Source organism: Eschrichtius robustus, chromosome X (assembly GCF_028021215.1).
Source record: "Eschrichtius robustus isolate mEscRob2 chromosome X, mEscRob2.pri, whole genome shotgun sequence".
Classification (NCBI taxonomy): domain Eukaryota; kingdom Metazoa; phylum Chordata; class Mammalia; order Artiodactyla; family Eschrichtiidae; genus Eschrichtius; species Eschrichtius robustus.
Genome location: NC_090845.1, coordinates 126,262,657 through 126,285,561, shown reverse-complemented (window position 1 = coordinate 126,285,561; position 22,905 = coordinate 126,262,657).

Here is a 22,905-nt window from a genome sequence, read left to right as displayed (position 1 = left end):
TGTCTACGTCTCTATTCCTGCCCTGCAAATAGGTTCATCTGTACCATTTTTCTAGATTCCACATATATGTGTTAATATACATATTTGTTTTTCTCTTTCTGGCTTACTTCACTCTGTATGACACACTCTAGATCCATCCACATCTCTACAAATGACCCAGTTTCATTCCTTTGTGTGGCTGAGTAATATTGCATTGTATATATGTGCCACACCTTCCTTACCCATTCATCTGTCGTTGGACATTTAGGTTGCTTCCATGTCCTGTCTATTGTAAATAGTGCTGCAATGAACATTGAGATACATGTGTCCTTTTGAATTATGGTTTTCTCAGGGTATATGCCCAGTAGTGGGATTGTTGGGTCATATGGTAGTCCTATTTTTAGTTTTTTAAGGAACCTCCAAACTGTTCTCCATAGTGGCTGTATCAATTTACATTCCCACCAACAGTGCAAGAGGGTTCCCTTTCCTCCACACCTTCTCCAGCATTTATTGTTTGTAGATTTTTTTGATGATGGCCATTCTGACTGGTGTGAGGTGATACCACATTGTAGTTTTTTTTTGTTGTTGTTTGTTTTTTAAATTTTATTTATTTATTTATTTTATTTATTTATAGCTGTGTTGGGTCTTCGTTTCTGTGCGAGGGCTTTCTCCAGTTGTGGCAAGCGGGGACCACTCTTCATCGCGGTGCGCAGGCCTCCCACCATCGCGGCCTCTCCTGTTGCGGAGCACAGGCTCCAGAAGGGCAGGCTCAGCAGTCGTGGCTCACGGGCCCAGTTGCTCCGCGGCACGTGGGATCCTCCCAGACCAGGGCTCGAACCCGCGTCCCCTGCATTAGCAGGCAGACTCCCAACCACTGCGCCACCAGGGAAGCCCCCACATTGTAGTTTTGATTTGCATTTCTCTAATAATGTGTGATGTTGAGCATCTTTTCATGTGCCTCTTGGCCATCTGTATGTCTCCTTTGGAGAAATGTCTATTTAGGCCTTCTGCCCATTTTTTAATTGGGTTGTTTGTTTTTTTGATATTGAGCTGCATGAGCTGCTTGTAAATTTTGGAGATTAATCCTTTGTCCGTTGCTTCCTTTGCAAATATTTTCTCCCATTCTGGGGGTTGTCTTTTTGTCTTGTTTATGGTTTCCTTTGCTGTGCAAAAGCTTTTAAGTTTCATTAGGTCCCATTTGTTTATTTTGGCTTTTATTTTCATTACTCTAGGAGGTGGGTCAAAAAAGACCTTGCTGTGGTTTATGTCAAAGAGTGTTTTTCCTATGTTTTCCTCTAAGAGTTTTATAGTGTCCGGTCTTACATTTAGGTCTTTAGACGATTTTGAGTTTATTTTTGTGTATGGTGTCAGGGAGTGTTCTAATTTCATTCTTTTACATGTTGCTGTCCAGTTTTCCCAGCACCACTTACTAAAGAGGCTGTCTTTTCTCCACTGTATGTTCTTGCCTCCTTTGTCATAAATTAGGTGACCATATGTGCGTGGGTTTATCTCTGGGCTTTTTATCCTGTACCACTGATCTATATTTCTGTTTTTGTGCCAGTACCACACTGTCTTGATTACTGTAGCTTTGTAGTATAGTTTGAAGTCCGGGAGCCTGATTCTTCCAGCTCTGTTTTTCTTTCTCAAGATTGCTTTGGATGTTTTGGGTCTTTTGTGTTTGCATACAAATTGTAAATTTTTTTGTTCTAATTCTGTGAGGAATGTCATTGGTAATTTGATAGGGATTGCATTGAATCTGTAGATTGCTTTGAGTAGTACCGTCATTTTCACAATACTCATTCTTCCAATCCAAGAACATGGTATATCTCTCCATCTGTTTATGTCATCTTTGATTTCTTTCATCAGTGTCTTCTAGTTTTCTGCATACAGGTCTTTTGTCTCCTTCGGTCAGTTTATTCCTAGGTATTTTATTCTTGTTGTTGCGATGGTAAATGGGATTGTTTCCTTAATTTCTCTTTCTGATTTTTCATTGTTAGTGTATAAGAATGTAAGAGATTTCTGTGCATTAAATTTGTATCCTGCAACTTTACCAGATTCATTGATTAGTTCTAGTAGTTTTCTGGTGGCATCTTTAGGATTTTCTATCTATAGTATCATGTCATCTGCAAACAGTGACAGTTTTACTTCTTCTTTTCCAATTTGTATTCCTTTTATTTCTTTTTCTTCTCTGATTGCCGTGGCTAGGACGTCCAAAACTATGTTGAATAAGAGTGGTGAGTGGATATCCTTGTCTTGTTCCTGATCTTAGTGGAAATGCTTTCAGTTTTTCACCATTGAGGAAGATGTTGGCTGTGGGTTTGTCATATATGGCCTTTATTATGTTGAGGTAGGTTCCCTCTATGCCCATTTTCTGGAGAGGTTTTATCATAAATGGGTGTTGAATTTTGTCAGAAGCTTTTTCTGCATCTATTGAGATAATCATATGGTTTTTATTCCTTAATTTGTTAATATGGTGTATCACACTGATTGATTTGCGTATATTGAAGAATCCTTGCATTCCTGGGATAAATCCCACTTGATCATGGTGTATGGTTCTTTCAATGTGTTGTTGGATTCTGTTTGCTGGTATTTTGTTGAGGATTTTTGCATCTATGTTCATCAGTGATATTGGTCTGTAATTTTCTTTTTTTGTGATATCTTTGTCTGGTTTTGGTATCAGGGTGATGGTGGCCTTGTAGAACGAATTTGGGAGTGTTCCTCCCTCTGCAATTTTTTGGAAGAGTTTGAGAAGGATAGGTGTTAGCTCTCCTCTAAATGTTTGATAGAATTCGCCTGTGAAGCCATCTGGTCCTGGACTTCTGTTTGTTGGAAGATTTTTAATTACAGTTTCAATTTCATTACTTGTGATGGGTCTGTTTATATTTTCTAATTCTTCCTGGCTCAGTCTTGGAAAATTGTACCTTTCCAAGAATTTGTCCATTTCTTCAAGGTTGTCCATTTTATTGGCATGTAGTTGTTTGTAGTAGTCTCTTATAATCCTTGGTATTTCTGTGGCGTCAGTTGTAACTTCTCCATTTTCATTTCTAATTTTATTGATTTGCGTTCTCTCCCTTTTTTTCTCGAGTCTGGCTAAAGGTTTATCAATTTTGTTTATCTATCTTCTCAAAGAACCAGCTTTTAGTTTTATTGATCTTTGCTATTGTCTTCTTTGTCTCTATTTCATTTATTTCTGCACTGTGATATGTTAGGAAAGTGTGATATGAAGGAAGATGTTATGTAAGGAGGTGCTTTAAGAAATTGTACTTTATATTCATGTCCTTTAATCCTAACAACTATTCAAGTTATCCATTACTATGACCATTATTCAGACCAGAGTATTGACTGTAGTGGATTTTAATTAATCAGGGATACAATTTTTTTATCTCCTGATCAGCAGCTAATTCTGGAATTAAAGTTTTTTCTATTTTGCCTTGAAGCCCATAGAGAAGTATAAATGGTTTGTTAGCCTTTAGTCATATAGTTACGGACATTTAGATTGCTTCCTATATTTTACCTTTTTTCTTTTCTATTTCATGCAATGCTGCAGCAAATATCCTCTTACCAGCTTACTTTTGTCCATGTGAAAAAATTTCCCTGCAATGCTAAACATCTTCCCTGGGACTTCACTTTTTTTTTGGGGGGGGGGGGCGGATTTTTTTTTTTTTTTTTGATGTGGACCATTTTTAAAGTCTTTATTGAATTTGTTACAATATTACTTCTGTTTTATGTTTTGGTGGTTTGGCTGCAAGGCATGTGGGATCTTAGCTCCCTGACCAGGGATCGAACCCACACCCCCTGCATTGGAAGGCGAAGTCTTAACCACTGGACTGCCAGGGAAGTCCCCCTGTGGCTTATTTCAGTAGTTTAAATTCCCTCATAAAGCATCGGGGCATTCTCGTTTCTTACCCACCTCTAAACTGTTGTCCATAATATTTAAATTTATTTCTAACAGCGTTCTGTATCCTGGACTTGTACTGAAGTTGCTTCTCCGCCTCCACACACAGAGCCAGTTTTCAAGTTTTTATTTGTGATTTTTTTGTTGATTTTTATTCGTTTTTTTCTATATTTGTCAGATGATAGGTGATAAAAGGATATTTAAATGCTTTCATTTGCATTCCTTAAATTATTGGTGAGTTAGAACATATTTTCTTGTGATTATCGGCCATTTCTTCATCTGTGAACTGTTTACAGATCGTTTTGGTATTTTGTTGTAGGAGCTCTACATGCATTCACCGATCCATGGATTCGTGATTTCAATGCATTTTTACTGGGTGAATATTATTTGCCAGACACTCCAGCGGAAAGCCATGGCCCAGATCTCTTTTTGAGATCTAGATGCTTATATTTACTGAAAGTGTCCACTTGGAGAAAGAAAAGTATTAGTATCCATCCATACATGCATGACTTGTCAAGGAAAGCATACTCAGTTCAAAACACTTATCCCAAAGCCTTGCATGGCCACCAAGTAAAAATGAGGAGAGCACTGCCTCAGGATTAGGATTTCTGTGATCTCTACACTTATGGCAATAGTCTTAGAAATTACACAATATTTCTGAGTTTGCCTTTTCTAATTTATAAAATGGAAACATTTATAGCTATATGAGACAGTTGTTCCGAGGAGCAAAAGAACAAAATATATCAGGTGTCATACACAGCATATGGTACACAGGGCACTCAATAGATGTTAGTTCCTCTCCTATCCCATACCCATTCTTCCTTTATAGGAGATTCTTTCCCTTGACGTAATCCAAATAGCATGACTGAGCAGGGGGGAAGGGTGGAGGGAAGGGATAGTTAGGGAGTTTGGGATTGACAAATAGCATGACTGTATGATGATAATTGGAAGTGTTAAGCAGAAGGGAAATGTATAAGTTTCCATTATGTATTAACTTCTGTGTCCTATCTCTTTGCTGGAGTAACTTGTCAGTTAGCGTAGGAAGAAGGTAAACAATCACTGGATCAGCTCCATAGGGTTTGAAAAAGAAACCATCAAAACCATTACCCCATTTCACTTTATTCATATACTTTCGCGTTCCACTTTTTATCTTCTGCGTTAATTTTTCAAGAACAGTACGTGCAACATCACCCAAAAAGAGGAGGCTTTACAAAGGAACAATGCAATAGGACACTGGGGCCAGGCACATCATCCAGCTTTGGGTAAGTCATTTCCCTTGTGCTCGTTGTTTTTTGGATAAAATCTCTCAGATATAGAGGTAAATGAGATCCCATTTAGGAAAGAGCCTTTCCATTTAAGACTGTAGTTGGGAAGGAAGAAGCAGTGATTTCCAAGTAATAACTTTCCAGTCTTCACTACAGCTCTTATCACACTCTGTATCAGATGAACTCAATAAGTCCTTGTACTATTTCATAATTGAATGACCATTTATGCAAGGTCATAGGATGGTTGGAAGTTAAAACTTGCAAAAAGCAGGACTCTTGACCTCAGGAAACCATGGAGAACTCAGCTTTCCTGAATGTGTGCTACTTTTTAATCTCATATACTTCCCACAACATTCCTGGTAGGTAGAGAATATGATTCCTACACCATTTTGTAGCTGGTGGAATGACGATGGACAGAGATTAGGTAACCTGGCTGGGGGTCATCCTGCTACTAAGAGGAAAAGCAGAGACCAGCACCTTACATGTCCAAACACAGACTGCATGATGCTCAGCCACACATCACACCAAAGTCAAGTAAATTTTGCTCTCCTGCTGACCTGTGTCACCTTTATAATCTGTATCTTCGTTTCTGATTCCAGGATGCTAGGTCTGCCTGTATTTTTACAAGTCAGCAAACCTGATTCGACCTCAATTTCCTACTCTGTAAAAACAGGGGAGTGTGAAAAGAACACAGGGAAAATTTTGGAGGTGATGGATATGTTTAGAATGTTGGTTGTAGTGATTGTATTATGGGTGTATGCATACGTCCAAATTCAAGAAGACGTATACATTGAACATTTGTAATTTTTTGGTATATCAATTATACCTCAATAAAGCTAAAACAAACAAACAAGGGAGTATGTTTGAACCGTTATTTTGAAAGCAGAGTCCCCAGACAACCTATGTCATAAGGAATATGCACTCTCTAATAGAGGGACAGTTGTCATGCTGAGGATTAATACTTGAAGGAGCAGGCCCCAAATGCATACAGACTGCAAGTGCACAGACTCTTTAATGCACACTGACAAATCAACCCGGAAAGACGTACTGACTGATGCCCCCACCAGCAATATCAGAATGTGTAGGCTTCCCCACATGCTCACCCACTGGAAATCCTCAATAGTTTATTGTTATACTTTCCGACGTGATAAGTGGAAAATCTGTTGTCATCATATTTAACTAGATACCAAAGTTATTTAAAATAAAAGCTTTTCTCCTATACAAAAGACTCTGTTAATCATAATTGTCCTTATTTTTTTAATGCAAATGGGTCTAGTTACCTAGGCAGCCTAACAATGAGCGACAGCCGCATGAGCCTGCAGGTTCTCCTAATGCTACTGCCTGCTTGTAAGCTCCAGTGTGTGTGTGTGTATGTATGTGTGTGGACTCTGGGGGCTCCTAATGATAGTGTGTATGCCTAGAAGGTAAAAAATATCTCTGTTATATATGTTGAATTCAAGTTTAGAGAGGTGCCAAATCTATACTTTCTTAAATCTTTCCAAATGGCACAAGAGCTAGACCACAACATGCTTCTGAGCAGACAGTAGTCCCGTTCCCCCAGGTGGAAGGCAAGCCTGTCTGTGAACTCACCTGCTCAGGTCAGGGATGGATCCCTCCAGGACATAAGGTGTGGCAGTCTGCCTAAATGCGCTTCTGAACACTGACGTTGAGGGCTCCCATCTTGCAGCCGTCAGTTGCAGAGTCCTGAGAAGCCGCATCCTCTCAGCCACCCACCACCATGGGTTCAATCATCTGCATGAGGAGCTCTACACCTGGAGATAAAAGTCAGTGAATTCCCAGCACATTTTTGACAAATCCTGCATCCATCTATCCATCCACTCATACAGTTAACAGGCATTAAGATCAAACTCCACACCATCCCTTTGGTTAAGTTTTAGGCTTCTCCAGATGGCAACTAGGAAGTAAAATGTGGAAAGACTGGTGCGGTAAATTCAGATGTTAAATCTAAAAAGAGATGGCTCCTTCCCATTAAGATTTCAACCTGCTCAAGTCCCTTATAATTGATGATTTGAAAACATAATTTAATGCCTCAAACCCCTCTTCACATCTCTAGTTACTGTCCTCTTTACATAGATTCTTCCCTTTGTACCAAAGTTCTACAAAGAATTCTTGATACTCAACTCACATCTCCCTGCATCTGCCCTCTGACTCAGACTTCATCCCTTATCTAACGGGGCTGTGTTCTCCCACACGTCCACTGAAATTTACCTTGACAATGTCAACATCCCCCTCTTTGTCAAATTTATAGACCATGAGTGTTGAAATGAAGGTTCAAATGGAGACAAATAAGTATTTCTCCAGGAGGTATTTCTGTCCCCAGGACAGAATTCATTTGCTTGTATATAGACAAGGATTATGTTGTAATGCTACCAGTTGCTAAAAAGCTCAAATTGTAAAATACCTTCCATAGAATCAGTCAGACAATTTGAAGGCTGTGCTTTAGACATTGGACTTTCAAATGAAGCACACATTTTCCCTTACATCCCATATTTTTGCTTCATTGAAAAGGATTTTGCAAATAAATTTAAGGCACGTTAGCAATAATTTTTATGGTCATTTAAATAAACTCTGTCTTACCTGTTTTTATTTCTTTCTTAATGGATTTCCGAGTATGCAATGAAATCATCTAAAATGATGTCTCACACTCTGCCATGGTTAAATATATTGCCTAAAGTATGGTCTAATATACCACAATTAGACATATAATATACTAGTGCTGAAATATAATGGTGGTGGTAACTCTTTGGCAGGTTCCTGACTCAAGTCAAAATACTTGTACCGCATCACAGAATTCACATTTTTAGGATGTATCCATTCAGTAAAATAACACAAACTTTATAATAAAAATATACATGAATCCATACTAATATAAATAATTGAATTAATAAAGAAGTGGGAGAGGAGATAAATTTTCTTTATTGAACAATTCAAAATAATATATATAGATACCTTCCCTCCATGAGGTGAACCTTCCCCCTTCCACCTCTGAGGGCAGGGCTGACTTAGTGAGTCACTTCTAAAGAATTGAGCAGGTGAATGGAAAACAGTTACTGTACGCTGGAGAAACTCGACAGCATCTTAACCCAGGGATGAAGGTCAGCCTTTCCAGTGACCCAGTGGTGTCACATGGGTACCATGTCCTTTCAGATATGAGGTGATGAGAAGGGCACTTCAACTCCTTGGTATTTTTTCTCAAAACCCACAACCACAGTCTAATCACGAGAAGATAACAAAGTATGCCTGTACTCTTCAAGACTGTCAGAGTCATGAAAACAGTCTGGCAGTTCGTCAAACAGTTCAACAGAGAGTTACCATATGACCCAGCAGTTCCACGCCTAGGTACACAGCCAAGAGAAAATATGACAATTTGTCTACATAAAAATTAATAAAGGATGGTAAATAGGATTGTTTCCTTAATTTCTCTTTCTGATACTTTGTTGTTAGTGTATAGAAATGCAAACAATTTCTGTATGTTAATTTTGTATCCAGCAACTTTACTGAATTCATTGATGAGCTTTAGTAGTTTCCTGGTGGCATCTTTAGGATTCTCTATGTCTAGTATCATATCATCTGCAAACAGTGACAGTTTTATTTCTTCCTTTCCAGTTTGGATTCCTTTTATTTCTTTTTCTTGTCTGATTGCTGTGGCTAGGACTTCCAAAACTATGTTGAATAAAAGTGGCATGAGTGGGCATCCTGGTCTTGTCCTGATCTTAGAGGAAATGCTTTCAGCTTTTCACCATTGAGTATGATGTTAGCTGTGAGTTTGTCATATATGGCCTTTATTATGTCGAGTTATGTTCCCTCTATGCCTGCTTTCTGGAGAGTTTTTATCATAAATGGGTGTTGAATTTTATCAAAAGTTTTTTTCTGCACGTACTGAGTTGATCATATGGTTTTGATTCTTCAATTTGTTAATGTGGTGTGTCACACTGATTGATCTGCGGCTATTGAAAAATCCTTGCATCCCTGGGATAAATCCCATTTGATCATGGTGTATGATCCTTTTAAAGTATTGGATTCAGTTTGCTAGTATTTTGTTGAGGATTTTTGCATCTCTGTTCATCAGTGATATTGGCCTTTAATTTTCTTTGTGTGTGTGTGTGTGTGTGTGTGTGATATCTTTTTTTTTTTAACATCTTTATTGGAGTATAATTGCTTTACAATGTTGTGTTAGTTTCTGCTGTATAACAAAGTGAATCAGCTATACATATGCATATATCCCCATATCTCCTCCCTCTTGCATCAATATCACAGGATATTGATTATAGTTCCCTATGATATACAGTAGGACCTCGTTGTTTATCCATCTTATATATAATAGTTTGCATCTGCTAATCCCAAACTCCCAACCTTCCCTCCCCACCACCCGTCGGCAACCACAGGTCTGTTCTCTGTGTCTGTGAGTCTGTTTCTGTTTTGTAGATATGTTCATTTGTGTCATGTTTTAGATTTCACATATAAGTGATATCATATGGCATTTGTCTTTCTCTTTCTGACTTACTTCGCTTAGTGTGATCATCTCTAGGTCCATCCATGTTGCCACAAATGGCATTATTTCATTCTTTTTTATGGCTGAGTAGTATTCCATTGTACATGTACCATATCTTCTTTATCCATTCATCTGTTGATGGACATTTAGGTTGTTTCCATGTCTTGGCTATTGTAAATAGTGCTGCAGTGAACATTGGGGTGCATGTATCTTTTCAAATTAGAGTTTTGTCTGGCTATATGCCCAGGAGTGGGATTGTTGGATCATATGGCAACTCTATTTTTAGTTTTTTTGAGGAATCTCCATACTGTTTTCCGTAGTGGTTGCACCAATTTACGTTCCCACCAACAGTGTAGGAGGGTTCCCTTTTCTCCACACCCTCTTCAGCATTTATTATTTGTACTACCATTTCTTTGATACACAATTATCCACTCTTCCATTCACTAATAACTAAATATATATTGAGCTCAAAACCCATACTATTCCATTAGAGGCATCTCATTAACTCTAAAGTGGAGATAAGAGGGAGGGAAATATGGGAAAATTCAATGGTTAAATCTGAGATGATATGGCTCCTGCATATTAACTTTGAAACTTTCAAGGAACTGAAGATTTTGAAAGAATCCTTCCTTGGCACCCTCATCCCCATGCAGCCACAAGCCTTTCTGTCTCCATCTCTGTCCCTGTCTCTATCTCTATGTCTCTCGCTCTCTCTTTTCCTCTTTAAAATCAAACTTCCAGAAAGAGTTTTCTGCATTCCTTATTAACATCAGAAAGTTTTCTGCTTTCCCTGTAAACATTCCTCATTCCCACTGTCTCCTTATCTCACTGTAGATCAATTCTGCCCCCATGATTACAATCAACATGCTCATGTTGTTGATACAATGAACAACACCAAGGTCACAAGCTACTTTTTGTCACTAAGTCCAGATATTTTATATAAATATATTAATATATGAATACTACTACTTTGAATGATGCCCAAAATAAGTGTGCTTGTATAGACTGCTCCTGTCACTGAACAAATCTTTGACAATTTCCCAAGCTCTGGAGCAGGAGGTGCTGGGTACAAATCCAAGCTGTCCTGCTCCCTAACTGTGCAGTCCTGGGCCAAGTCCTTGTTCTCCCTGTTCCTCAGTTTTTCATCTATAAAATGAGATTGGTGGGACTTCCCTGGTGGTCCAGTGGTTAAGACTTTGCCTTCCAATGCAGGGGGTATGGATTCGATCCCTGGTCGGGGAGCTAAGATTCCACATGCCTCGTGGCCAAAAAACCAAAACAGAAAACAGAAGCAATATTGTAACAAATTCAATAAAGACTTTAAAAATGGTCCACATCAAAAAAAATCTTTAAAAAAAAATGGAGATTAGCAACAATATAATCAATACATAAAAATCAATAGCGCCTAAGAGAAATTTAGTCATATTAATCTTTAAAATATATCTTTTTTGGCATTACTGTCCCCATAGACATGAAAAAATAGGATACAGTCTGATGTTTATTCAATGACATTTGGGATATGTAGTTAGTGAGTGTATTCGTTTCCTTAGGGCTGCTGTAACTAATTATGTACCAGGAACTTCGTGGCTTAGAACAACAAAAATTCATTATCTCTTGGGGCTTCCCTGGTGGCGCAGTGGTTGAGAATCTGCCTGCTAATGCAGGGGACACGGGTTCGAGCCCTGGTCTGGGAAGATCCCACATGCCGCGGAGCAACTAGGCCCACGAGCCACAATTGCTGAGCCTGCGCGTCTGGAGCCTGTGCTCCGCAACAAGAGAGGCCGCGATAGTGAGAGGCCCACGCACCGCGATGAAGAGTGGCCCCCGCTTGCCGCAACTAGAGAAAGCCCTCGCACAGAAACGAAGACCCAACACAGCCATTAAAATAAAAAATCTAGATATAATTGACATATAACATATTAGTTTCAGGTGTACGACATAATGATTAAAAAAAAATTCATTATCTCGTAGTTTTAGAGACCAGAAATCTGAAAGCAAGGTGTTGGCAGGGCCAAGCTTCCTCTGAAGCTTCCAGAGGAGAATTCATCCTTTCCTCTTCCAGCTTCTGGTGGCTCCTGGCTTCCCTTGGTTTGTGGCAGCATAACTCCAGTCTCTGCCTCTCTCTTCACATAGCCTTCTTCCCTGTGTGTGTGTGAAATCTCCCTCCTTTCTCTTATAAGGACATTAGTCATTGGGTTTAGGGACGATCCCGAATCCAATCATCTCTCGAGATCTTTAACTTATTTATATCTGCAAAGACCCTATTTCCAACTAAGGTATGGGGGTGTTATGATTTGGAAATATTGGGGGGCACACAATTCAACCCGCTACAGTGAGATAAGTTACAAAATTAAATGTAAGGTGAGATCTTATGCTTTGTATGTAAATATATAAATGTATGCATACATGTATAAATATATAATACCTGCATAAGAATAATTCTGGAGGAATGTAATGCAGATGAAAACATTAGAAGAGCTTTTCTTTCCGTGGTGGGCTTTGAGGTACTATTATTTTGTTTGCCTTTCTATATCACCTATTTTTTTTGTTAATTTTTATTTATTTATTTATGGCTGTGTTAGGTCTTCGTTTCTGTGCGAGGGCTTTCTCCAGTTGCGGCAGGCGGGGGCCACTCTTCATCGCGGTGCGCGGGCCTCTCACTATCGCGGCCTCTCTTGTTGCGGAGCACAGGCTCCAGAAGCGCAGGCTCAGTAGTTGTGGCTCACGGGCCCAGTTGCTCCGCGGCATGTGGGATCTTCCCAGACCAGGGCTCGAACCCGTGTCCCCTGCATCGGCAGGCAGACTCTCAACCACTGCGCCACCAGGGAAGCCCCTATATCACCTATTTTTAACTATAATAAATACCTATTGCTCTTGCAATTACATAAAATATTCAAATGGCTGGAGAAACAAGCACTTTCTGCCCCAAGCACAGGAAAAGCCATTCACTTTAGAATAGGAACATCCCAGAGACACAGGAAGGGAGCAAGATCTGGAGGAGCCCCTTCCACAATGTAACAGGACACAGGTCCTCAAATTCCAAACCACACTGATTAAAATCAATATTTTAAACTTTTGCCTAGTTAACTGAGAACAAAACCATGGGACCTTAATTAGTTTTATTTTGCTGTGCCCTGATGAACAGTAAGGTTGAGTGTCGCATGAGATGAGAAGCGCTCGTGTACACTAGTTAGATGTGGGGCTCAGCTGCCACCCAGAATTGGTTCATAGCTTCATCTTGTGTCTTAGTTTGGGAAGTGAAAAGAAAAAAAACTCCAGCCCAGGAAACTGGTCAGTGTCAGAATGAGGAACATCCCTAAGCCAAGGGAATTAGGTAATAGAATAGCATGGTTCCAGAAGTAGTTCATGAATACACCACATGACAGTCCCAACTGGGCAGCTTCAGGGACATAACAGATGCCTAGCGGACGGGCAAGTATGTCTCTCAAATAAACCTTACATTCAGCAGTCAGACAATGTCTCCACTTCCCAGGATTTTAGTGAAGGTCAAGAGATGAAAGTAAATTTCACAACACGCTTCTTTCTGTGCCCTCCAAATAAAGCCCCTTGAATTGAAAGCATGTTCATCAGTTTTGCCACCCAGTTAGCAAAGCAGGGAGTGCCACAGGGGAGGGAAAGGGTGAGGAACTGCATGAGATCACCCAGCACTCGGCCCCACAGTTTCCAGAAGGGAGAATTCAGGGCAAGTTTAGTCACAGGATCATTCAGGTAAGTCCCCAGGAACAATCAACACAGGTGAATGAAAACACCTTTGAAGTACTTCCTTGTGCAAATAAAAATAATAAAAGGAAAGGAAAATATACACATGCCCAACACGTGTAATACAAATTCAGCTCAAGTTCTCTACAGCCTGCATCCCTAAACCAACTGAGGGATCTGGGTATTAATCTGGACACAGGAAAACTAACTCCCTTCAATCACTGTCTTCTTTCATCCGGTTGGCTCATATTAGGTTCTAGATGTACAGGCCTAGATAAGCAACAGTGTGAATGAAAGACAGAAAATTAGGCCTGGGTAAAGGGAAGAAGTTTCATGTTCAGGAGACACTGCGTCATTGTTTTGGGCTACCTGGCACCTGGGAACTCTAAGATTTTGACACACTGGATAAAAAAGTGACTGAAAATAGTATGTGGTGGATAATAATATTCTATTGGTGCCACCTACAGCATATAAAGTGAGACAATGGGTGTGTCCATTTTAGAAACTCTAGAAAGAGGATTCACATGGCAAGGAAGCATAAACGGCAGGTCACACTGTTGAGAGGTGAATGTGGATTTGTTCTCCTTATGTTTCTTCCTTTCTCCTTTTCCATTAGGGAGCCAGGCATCTATGAGTAAAACATGCAACAAAACAGTACTATACTTCACTTGAGGAGAAAATGCAAAGAAAGATTTCAAGAGTAAAACCCCCCATATCTTGATAATGGTTACCTCTGGGAAATCATAGAAGGGTGCATCAGTGACTTTCACCTCTACACGTAATGTTTTATTTCTTAATGTGAGTATACTGAAGTCTGATATACTATTTTCTTGTTTTTTTTAAAGAAGTTTTATTTTTAATTTTTATTTATTTATTTTTAAATTTTTCTTACAGTTCTAGAGGCCAAGATCATGGTGCTAGCATGGTTGTTTCTGGTGTGATGAGAGATCCCCAGTGTCTGTTTTTGTTTTGTTTTGTTTTGTTTTGTTTTGGCGGCACTGCACAGGTTGTGGGATCTTAGTTCCCCGATCAGGGATTGAACCCGGGCCACAGAAGTGAAAGCGCAGAGTCCTAACCATTGGCCACCAGGGAATTCCCTGATATACTATTTTCTATACTATCTCTATGTCTGAAATATTTCCTACCAGCCACTGTTTTCATGAGCTTTATTTTGTTATTTTTTATCTTTTTGGCTGTGCCGCATAACATGCAGGATCTTAGTTCCCCAACCAGGGATCGAACCCGTGCCCCCTGCAGTGGAAGCACAGAGTCCTAATCGCTGTCCCACCCGGGAATTCCTCCATAAGCTTTAATTCTGATTTTGAAGGTGACCCATGCTAATTTAGAAAAAGTGGAAACTATAGCCAAACCCAGATATTAATAAACAACTTGCCATCTGCCACTCAGTAAGTTTTTGAAAAAATATCACGTTTGTGCATTTCCTCCCTATATTAGATTTCTAGGGCTTTCTTAACAAAATACCACAGACTGGGTGGCTTAAACAACAGAAATTTATTTTCTCAAAGTTCTGGAGGCTAGAAGCCCAAGGTAAAAGTTTCAGTAGGTTTGGTTTCTCCTGAGGCTTCCCTCCTTGGCTGACAGATGGCCACTTTCTCGCTGTATCCTTACACGGTCATTCCCAGGTCTGTGTTTTCTGTGTCCTAATCTCCTCCTTTAAGGACACCAGCTATATTGGTTTAGGGCCCTTCCATATGAACTTATTTTACCTTAATAACCTTTTTACAGGCCATATCTCCTCAAACAGCCACATTCTGAGGTACTAGGGGTTAGGATTTCAACATGAATTTTGGGGAGATACAATTCAGTCCATAACCCTCTCCTTATAGTCTCCATGTATGCATAAGTCATGCATAGACATTACATTTGGGTCTCATCTATATGGGGGCTCAACATTTGCTCAAGATCATGAAACCAGTAATTAAATGTGCCCAAGTTTTCCCCCCACTCTAACCATTGGCATATGCAATGCTTTTCTGTGTTAGGGCTGAGACCAGACAGGGAAGATGACTACCCATGGTCCTGTAGGCAAAGACCAATCTGATATTTGGGACTCAAGTCTCCTGTTTCCAGTCTATTGTACAGCAGACCCATCCTTATACTCTGTTATTGTCCTTTCTCCTTCCTGGGGATCAATGGGAAGCTGCTATTCCAATGTCAAAATGAAAGGTAAAAAAGATCAGCAACCATCAAATAAAAAGTAATGATATCTGATAAGGGGTTAATATCCAAAATATTTAAGCAACTCATACAACTCAACAGCAAAAAATCCCAAACGACCTGATTTTATAAAAAAAAGGATGTGAAAAGAAAAATTTCCAAAGAAGACAGAGAGGGTAACAAGTACATGAAAAGATGCTTAGCATCATTAATTATTAAGGAAATGCAAATCAAAACCACAATGATATATCACCTCACACCTGTCAGAATGGCGATTATCAAAAAGACCAGAAATAACAAGTACTGGCGAGGGTGGGAGAAAAGGGAACCCTTTGGCACTGTTGATGGGAATGTTAATTGGTGCACATACTATGGAAAACATTATGGAAGTTCCTCCAAAAATTAAAAATAGAATTATCACACGTTCCAGCAATTCCACTTTCTTGGGATATTTATCCCAAGAAAATGAACACACTAACTCAAAAAGATATCTGCACCACCATGTTAACCTCCAGTATTGTTTACAATACCCAAGACATAGAAACAATCTAAGTGTCCATCGATGGGTGAATGGATAAAGAAAATGTTTATATACAACGGAAAATTACTCAGCTTTAAAAAAGGACGAAATCTTGCCATTTGGGACAAAATTGATAGACCGTGAGGGCATCATGCTGAATGAAATAAATCAGATAGAGAAATACAGATACCATAAGAACTCTCTTATATATGGAATCTGAAAAACAAAAAATGAAAACAAAAAGCAAGCAAACAAACAAACCTGAGCTCATGGATATAGAGAACAGATTGGTGGTTGCCTGAGGTTGGGGGTGGGGATGGGCGAAATGGGTGAAGGGGGTCAAAAGGTACAAACTTTCAGTTGTAAAATAAGTAAGTCAGGAGATGTAATGTACAACATGAAGACTACAGTTAAAAATACTGTATTGCATATTTGAAAGTTGCTAAAGAGAATGGATCTTGAAAGTCCTTATCACAAGAAAAAAAATTGTAACTATGTAAGTTGATGGATGTTAACTAGACTTATGTTGTGATCATTTCACGAGATATATATATATATTTATATATATAAAAATATTGAATCATTATATTGTACATACACACACACAAAATAATGAGGGGATGATTTGCTTCTTCCTCACCATAATTAGCTAACTCATCTACAACGAAGTGGCACAGAAGCTAGTCCATCATATAAATATGTATACATTTCTTTTCCTGCTACTGCAAATCCCAATGATCTCTATGAATTGTTCATGTGTAAGTCATCTCTTTTGTTGGGGGAGAACACAGGAGAGACCATACATACATTTGTTGAAGTTTTACATTAGTATGTGTTAGATATCATCTATTAGGTTTTTTTTTTTTTTTGAAGTATAATTGATTTACATTATTATGTTAGTTTCGGGTATACAGCAAAGTGATTCAGTTATATATATATATATATTTATCAGATTATTTTCTATTATAGGTTATTATAAGATACTGAATATAGTTCCCTGGCCTATACAGTAAAACCTTGTTGCTTATATATTTTATGTATATTAGTTTGTCTCTGTTAATCCCATACTCCTGATTTACCCCTCCTCTCCCTCCCTTTCACCTTTGGTAACCATAAATTTGTTTTCTACATGTGTGAGTCTATTTCTGTTTTGTATATAGATTCATTTGTAGTATTTTTTAGATTCCACATATAAGTGATATCATATAATATTTGTTTTTCTCTTTCTGACTTACATCACTTAGTATGATAATCTCTGGGTCCATCCATGTTGCTGCAAAAGGCAATATTTCATTTTATTTATGGCTGAGTAATACTTCATTGTATATATATACCACATCTTCTTAAACTAATCATCTGTTGAGGACACGGGTTCTTTTTTTAAAATTTTTTCTTATTGAACTATAGTTGATTTATAATGTTTCAGGTGTACAGCAAAGTGATTCAGTTATATATATATATATATATAAATATATATATATATTCTTTTTCAGATTCTTTTCCATTATAGGTTATTACAAGATATTGAATATAGTTTCCTGTGCTATACAGTAGGTCTTTGTTATTTATCTATTTTATATATAGTAGTGTGTATCTGTATCTGTTAATTTCAAAGTCCTACTTTCTTTCTCCCCCCGCTTCCCCTTTGGTAACCACCTGTCTGTTCTCTATGTCTGTGAGTCTGTTTCTGTTTCATAGATAAGTTCATTTGTGTCATATTTTAGATTCCACATATAAGTGATGTCATGTGATATTTGTCTTTGTCTGACTTCACTTACTATGATAATCTCTAGATCATCCATGTTGCTGTAAATGGTGTTAATTTCTCTTTTTTATGGCTGAGTAGTATTCCATTGTATATATTCCACATTTTTTTAACACCTTTATTAGATTATAATTGCTTTACAATGGTGTGTTAGTTTCTGCTTTATAACAAAGTGAATCAGCTATACATATACATATATCCCCATATCACCTCCCTCTTGTGTCTCCCTCCCACCCTCCCTATCCCACCCCACTAGGTGGTCACAAAGCACCGAGCTGATCTCCCTGTGCTATGCGGCTGCTTCCCACTAGCTATCGGTTTTACATTTGGTAGTGCATATATGTCCATGCCACTCTCTCACTTCGTCCCAGCTTCCCCTTCCCCTTCCCCGTGTCCTCGAGTCCATTCTCTAGTAGGTCTGTGTCTTTATTCCCGTCTTGCCCTTAGGTTCTTCATGACAAGAAGGAAATAAAAACAAATAATAATAAAACGACAACAAAACAAACAAAACATTAAAAAATAGTAATAATTATATTTTCCTGGGGTCTCAGCTGTCAGTATCCTTGCCCCCACCGTGAGTCACAGCCACCCTCCACCTCCCTGCCAGGCCCTCCAAAACCTCTAGGTAGGTGTCTGGTCCCTCTGTGGGCACTGTGGGGGCAGCTCAGACTCTGACCTGGCCCATCTCCTGTGTGTACTAGTCCCCAAAGCCCACAGCTGCTAGAACTAGACCGGTTTCAGTTTGGGGAACACTCATTGTCCATTCAGATATTCCATAGATGCAGGGTTTACCAAGCTGATCATGGGGATTTAATCTGTGGTTTGTGCAGCTTCATGGAAAGATTTTTGTTCCTCTTCCTTAATCACCCTGCCCCTGGGGCTCAGCTGTGGGTTTTGCCCTACCTCTGCCCGTGGGCTACCCACATTAGTCTGCTCCCGAGGCTGCCCTGGAGCACTCAGGTCTGCCCCGGCAAGGGCAGGGTGTGGAGATGGCACAACTGCCTGGGTCGCAGGTGCCCCGGTGGCGACAGCTGCGTAAGAAAGCCAGCAGCCACGTGTGCGAGAGCTCCGGCCCTAGTGGGAGCCTTTCCTAGTGCCTGGCAGCAGGTGTGGCGGCAGGCATGAGAAGGCCAGCCCTGGTGGGGGCTCTTCCTAGCACCTGGCGGCAGGCACGAGAAGGCCAGCCCTGGTGGGGGCTCTTCCTAGCACCTGGCGGCAGGCACGAGAAGGCCAGCCCTGGTGGGGGCTCTTCCTAGCACCTGGCGGCAGGCACGAGAAGGCCAGCCCTGGTGGGGGCTCTTCCTAGCACCTGGCGGCAGGCACGAGAAGGCCAGCCCTGGTGGGGGCTCTTCCTAGCACCTGGCGGCAGGCACGAGAAGGCCAGCCCTGGTGGGGGCTCTTCCTAGCACCTGGCGGCAGGCACGAGAAGGCCAGCCCTGGTGGGGGCTTTTCCTAGCACCTGGGTGGGGGAGGGGCCGGTGTGTGGAGAGAGAGGCTGCAATGGTGGCTCCACCCCCTGCGTGTCATTCAACAGTGGAGCCTTGCTTCTATGGCAGTCTGGGTTTCCTCCACAAGCATTCCTGGTTGTGGATTTCCTCCCTCCCATCCCGTCAGGCTGTCTCCTCACAGCCAACAGCAGTCCTCCCCACAGTTTGCTCTCCAATCCCCAGGTTCCAGCTCTCAGCCCCCATGTATGGTGGACACACATCCCAGTCTGGGGCACACAGGGCTGTGGCATGGACCATCTATGTAAGTCTCACTCTGTCCTGTCTGCCATAGACCGGCTGTTTCACCCTCCTCCAACAGCCTCAGATACTCCCCCTTCTGTCCCAACTGATTTCCCCATTGGTGAGGGGCCTTCCTCGGATGCAGGAACCTCTCCTCTGCTTTAGCTCCCGCCCCCCTAGGGGTGCAGATCCCGTCCTGCTTCCTCTCCTCTTCTTTTTCCCTTCTTTCTTTCATCCTACCCAGTTATGCAGGGATCTCTCTTGTCCTTTCCAGTGTCCAAGGTCTTTTGCTAGTGTTCAGCTGATGTTCTGTGAGAATTGTTTAATCTGTAGATGTATTCTTTTTTTTTTTTTTAATTCTATTTATTTATTTATTTTTGACTGTGTTGGGTCTTCGTTTCTGTGCGAGGGCTTTCTCTAGTTGTGGCAAGCGGGGGCCACTCTTCATCGCGGTGCGCGGGCCTCTCACTATCGCGTCCTCTCTTGTTGCGGAGCACAGGCTCCAGACGCGCAGGCTCAGTAGTTGTGGCTCACGGGCCTAGTTGCTCCGCGGCATATGGGATCTTCCCAGACCAGGGCTCGAACCCGTGTCCCCTGCATTAGCAGGCAGGTTCTCAACCACTGCGCCACCAGGGAAGCCCTGTAGATGTATTCTTGATGCATTTGTGGGGAGAGGTGAACTCCACATCCCCCTACTCCTCTGCCCTCTTGGTTTCCTTCATGATTACTGTTTTTGATATCATATTTTACACTTAAGTGTTTTGTGTAGCCCTTAACTGCTTATTGTGGATACAGATGATTTTAATACTTTTGTCTTTTAACCTCCCTACTAACTTTGTGTGTGTGGATGATTTCCTACCTTTACTGTTTGCCTTTACCAGTGAGCTTTTTCATTCCATAATTTTCTTGTTTCTAGTCGTGACCTTTTTTTTTTCACCTAGAGACGTTCCTTTAACATTTGTTGTAAAGCTGGTTTGGTGGTACTGAATTATTTTAGCTTTTGCTTATCTGTAAAGCTTTTGATTTCTTCATTAAATCTGAATGAGTGCCTTGCTGGGTAGAGTATTCTTGGTTGTAGGCTTTCCCTTTCATCACTTTAAATATATTGGACCACTCCCTTCTGGCCTGCAGAGTTTCTGCTGAAAAATCAGCTGATAGCCTTATGGGAGTTCCCTTGTATGTTACTTGTGACTTTTCCCTTGCTGCTTTTAGTCTTCTCTCTTTATCTTCAATTTTCATCATTTTGATTACAATGTGTCTTGTTGTGTTCCTCTTTGGGTTAATCCTGTATGGGCCTCTTTGGGCTTCCAGGACTTGGGTGACTATTTCCTTTCCCAGATTAGGGAGGTTTTTGGCTATTATCGCTTCAAATAGTTTCTTGGGACCTTTCTCTTTCTCTTCTCCTTCTGAAACCCCTATAACGTAAATATCCGTGTGCTTGATGTTGTCCCAGAGGTCTCTTAAACTGTCCTCATTTCTTTTCATTCTTTTTTCTTTTTTATGTTCTTCAGCAGTGAGTTCCACAACTCTGCTTCCTGATGGATGGTCTTCCTGCTCACTGATCCGTTTTTCTGAATCATTTAGTCTACTTTTGAGTCCTTCTAGTGTATTTTTCATTTCATTTATTATATTCTTCATCTCTGTTTGGTTGTTCTTTATATTTTCTCTTTGTTAAAACCTTCTAACTTCTCACTCTGTGCATCCATTCTCCTCCCAAGTTCTTTGATCATCTTTACAATCATTACTCTGAACTCTTTCTCAGGTAGATTGCCTATCTCCACTTCACTTAGTTCTTCTAGGGTTTTAACTTTATCCTTCGTCTGGAACATATTCCTCTGCCGCCTCATTTTGTCTAAGTTGCTATTTGTATTTTTATGTATCTGGTAGGTTAGTTATGTTTCTCAACCTTGGAGAAGTCACCCTCTGTAGGAGGCATCCTATGTGTCCCAGCAGTGCACTCCCCTCTAATCACCCAACGTATATGCTCTAGGGGTTCCCCCTAAGAGGGCTGTATGGGTCCTTTTGTTGTGGTGGGCTGACTTTGTGGGTGGCCTTGTAGGCTTGGTTGGCCCTAGTCTGGTTGGTTGCCAGGTTCTGCCTTGTACTGATGCTGCTGGCTGCTGTTTAGCAGGGCCCGATCATGAGGTGGCTCATTGAGGAATCCTAGAGGGCCCCAGGGCTAGTGCTGGCTCACTGGTGGGTGGAGCCAGTGTCCCAAAGCCTCTGGGGCTATTGCTCACCCATTGGCAGGTGAAGCTAGATCCTGGGGTTAGTGCCACACTAGTGGCAGGCAGAGCTGGTTTCTGGAGTCTGTCTGCAGGGCCCAGGGATCCCAGAACTTGTTTCAGATCATTGATGGGGGAGGGTGGTTCCTGACACAGTTGGGTATGGGGCCCGGGGTGTCCTGAAAGTTGTGTAGGCCTGCTAGCATGCAGGATCAGGGCCCAGCTGGCACTAGGGTAGGGTCTGGCCTGCATGGTGGGATTGTAGTTTTCTTACTTCTGCTGTCTACCCCCTGGTGGTTGAGGATGGTCTAGAGGCTTGTGTAGGCTTCCTGCTGGGAGGGTCTGATGCCTGCCCACTGCTCAGTGGAGCTTGATCTTGGCACTCTGGTGGGCTAGGCTGTGTCTAGGGGTGTGCCCAGAGGTGGCTATCGGCTCTTTATCCTTTAGGCAGCCTGTCTGCTGATGGATGGTGCTGTGTCCCCACCCAGTTGGATATTTGGCCTGAGGTGTCCCCGCACTGGAGCCTATAGGCTGTTGGTTGGCACCAGGTCTTGGAACTAATGAGCCAATATGTCAGCTGCCAGGAGTGTTCACAGGGTTGAATATTCCCCAGTATGTCTGACACCATGTCCACAGGTGGAGCCACAGCCACTCCCCCCCCCACCCCGTCACCTCTACAGGAGACTCTCCAAGCCCAGCAGGTAGGTCTAGCCTAGGCTCCTATCAAGTCAATGCTTTTGTCCTGGTCCTGGCACATGTGAGATTGTGTGTGCCCTTTAAGAGTGAAACCTCTATTTCTGCCAGCCCTGTGGGGCTCCTGCAATTAAGTCCCATTGGCTTACAAAGACAAATTCTGGGGACTCGTCTTCCTGGTGCCAGACCCATGGGATGGGGAGCCAGACGTGGGGCTCAGGACTCTCACTCCTGTGGGAGAACCTCTGCAATATAATTATTCTCCAGTTTGTGGGTCGCCCACCCATGGGGTATGGGATTTGATTATATTGTGAATACGCCCCTCCTACCCATCTTGCTGTGGTTCCTTATGTCTTTAGTTGTAGAAGATCTTTTCTGGTAGGTTCCATTCTTTTTTCCATTGATGTTTTTTCTGCAGATAGTTG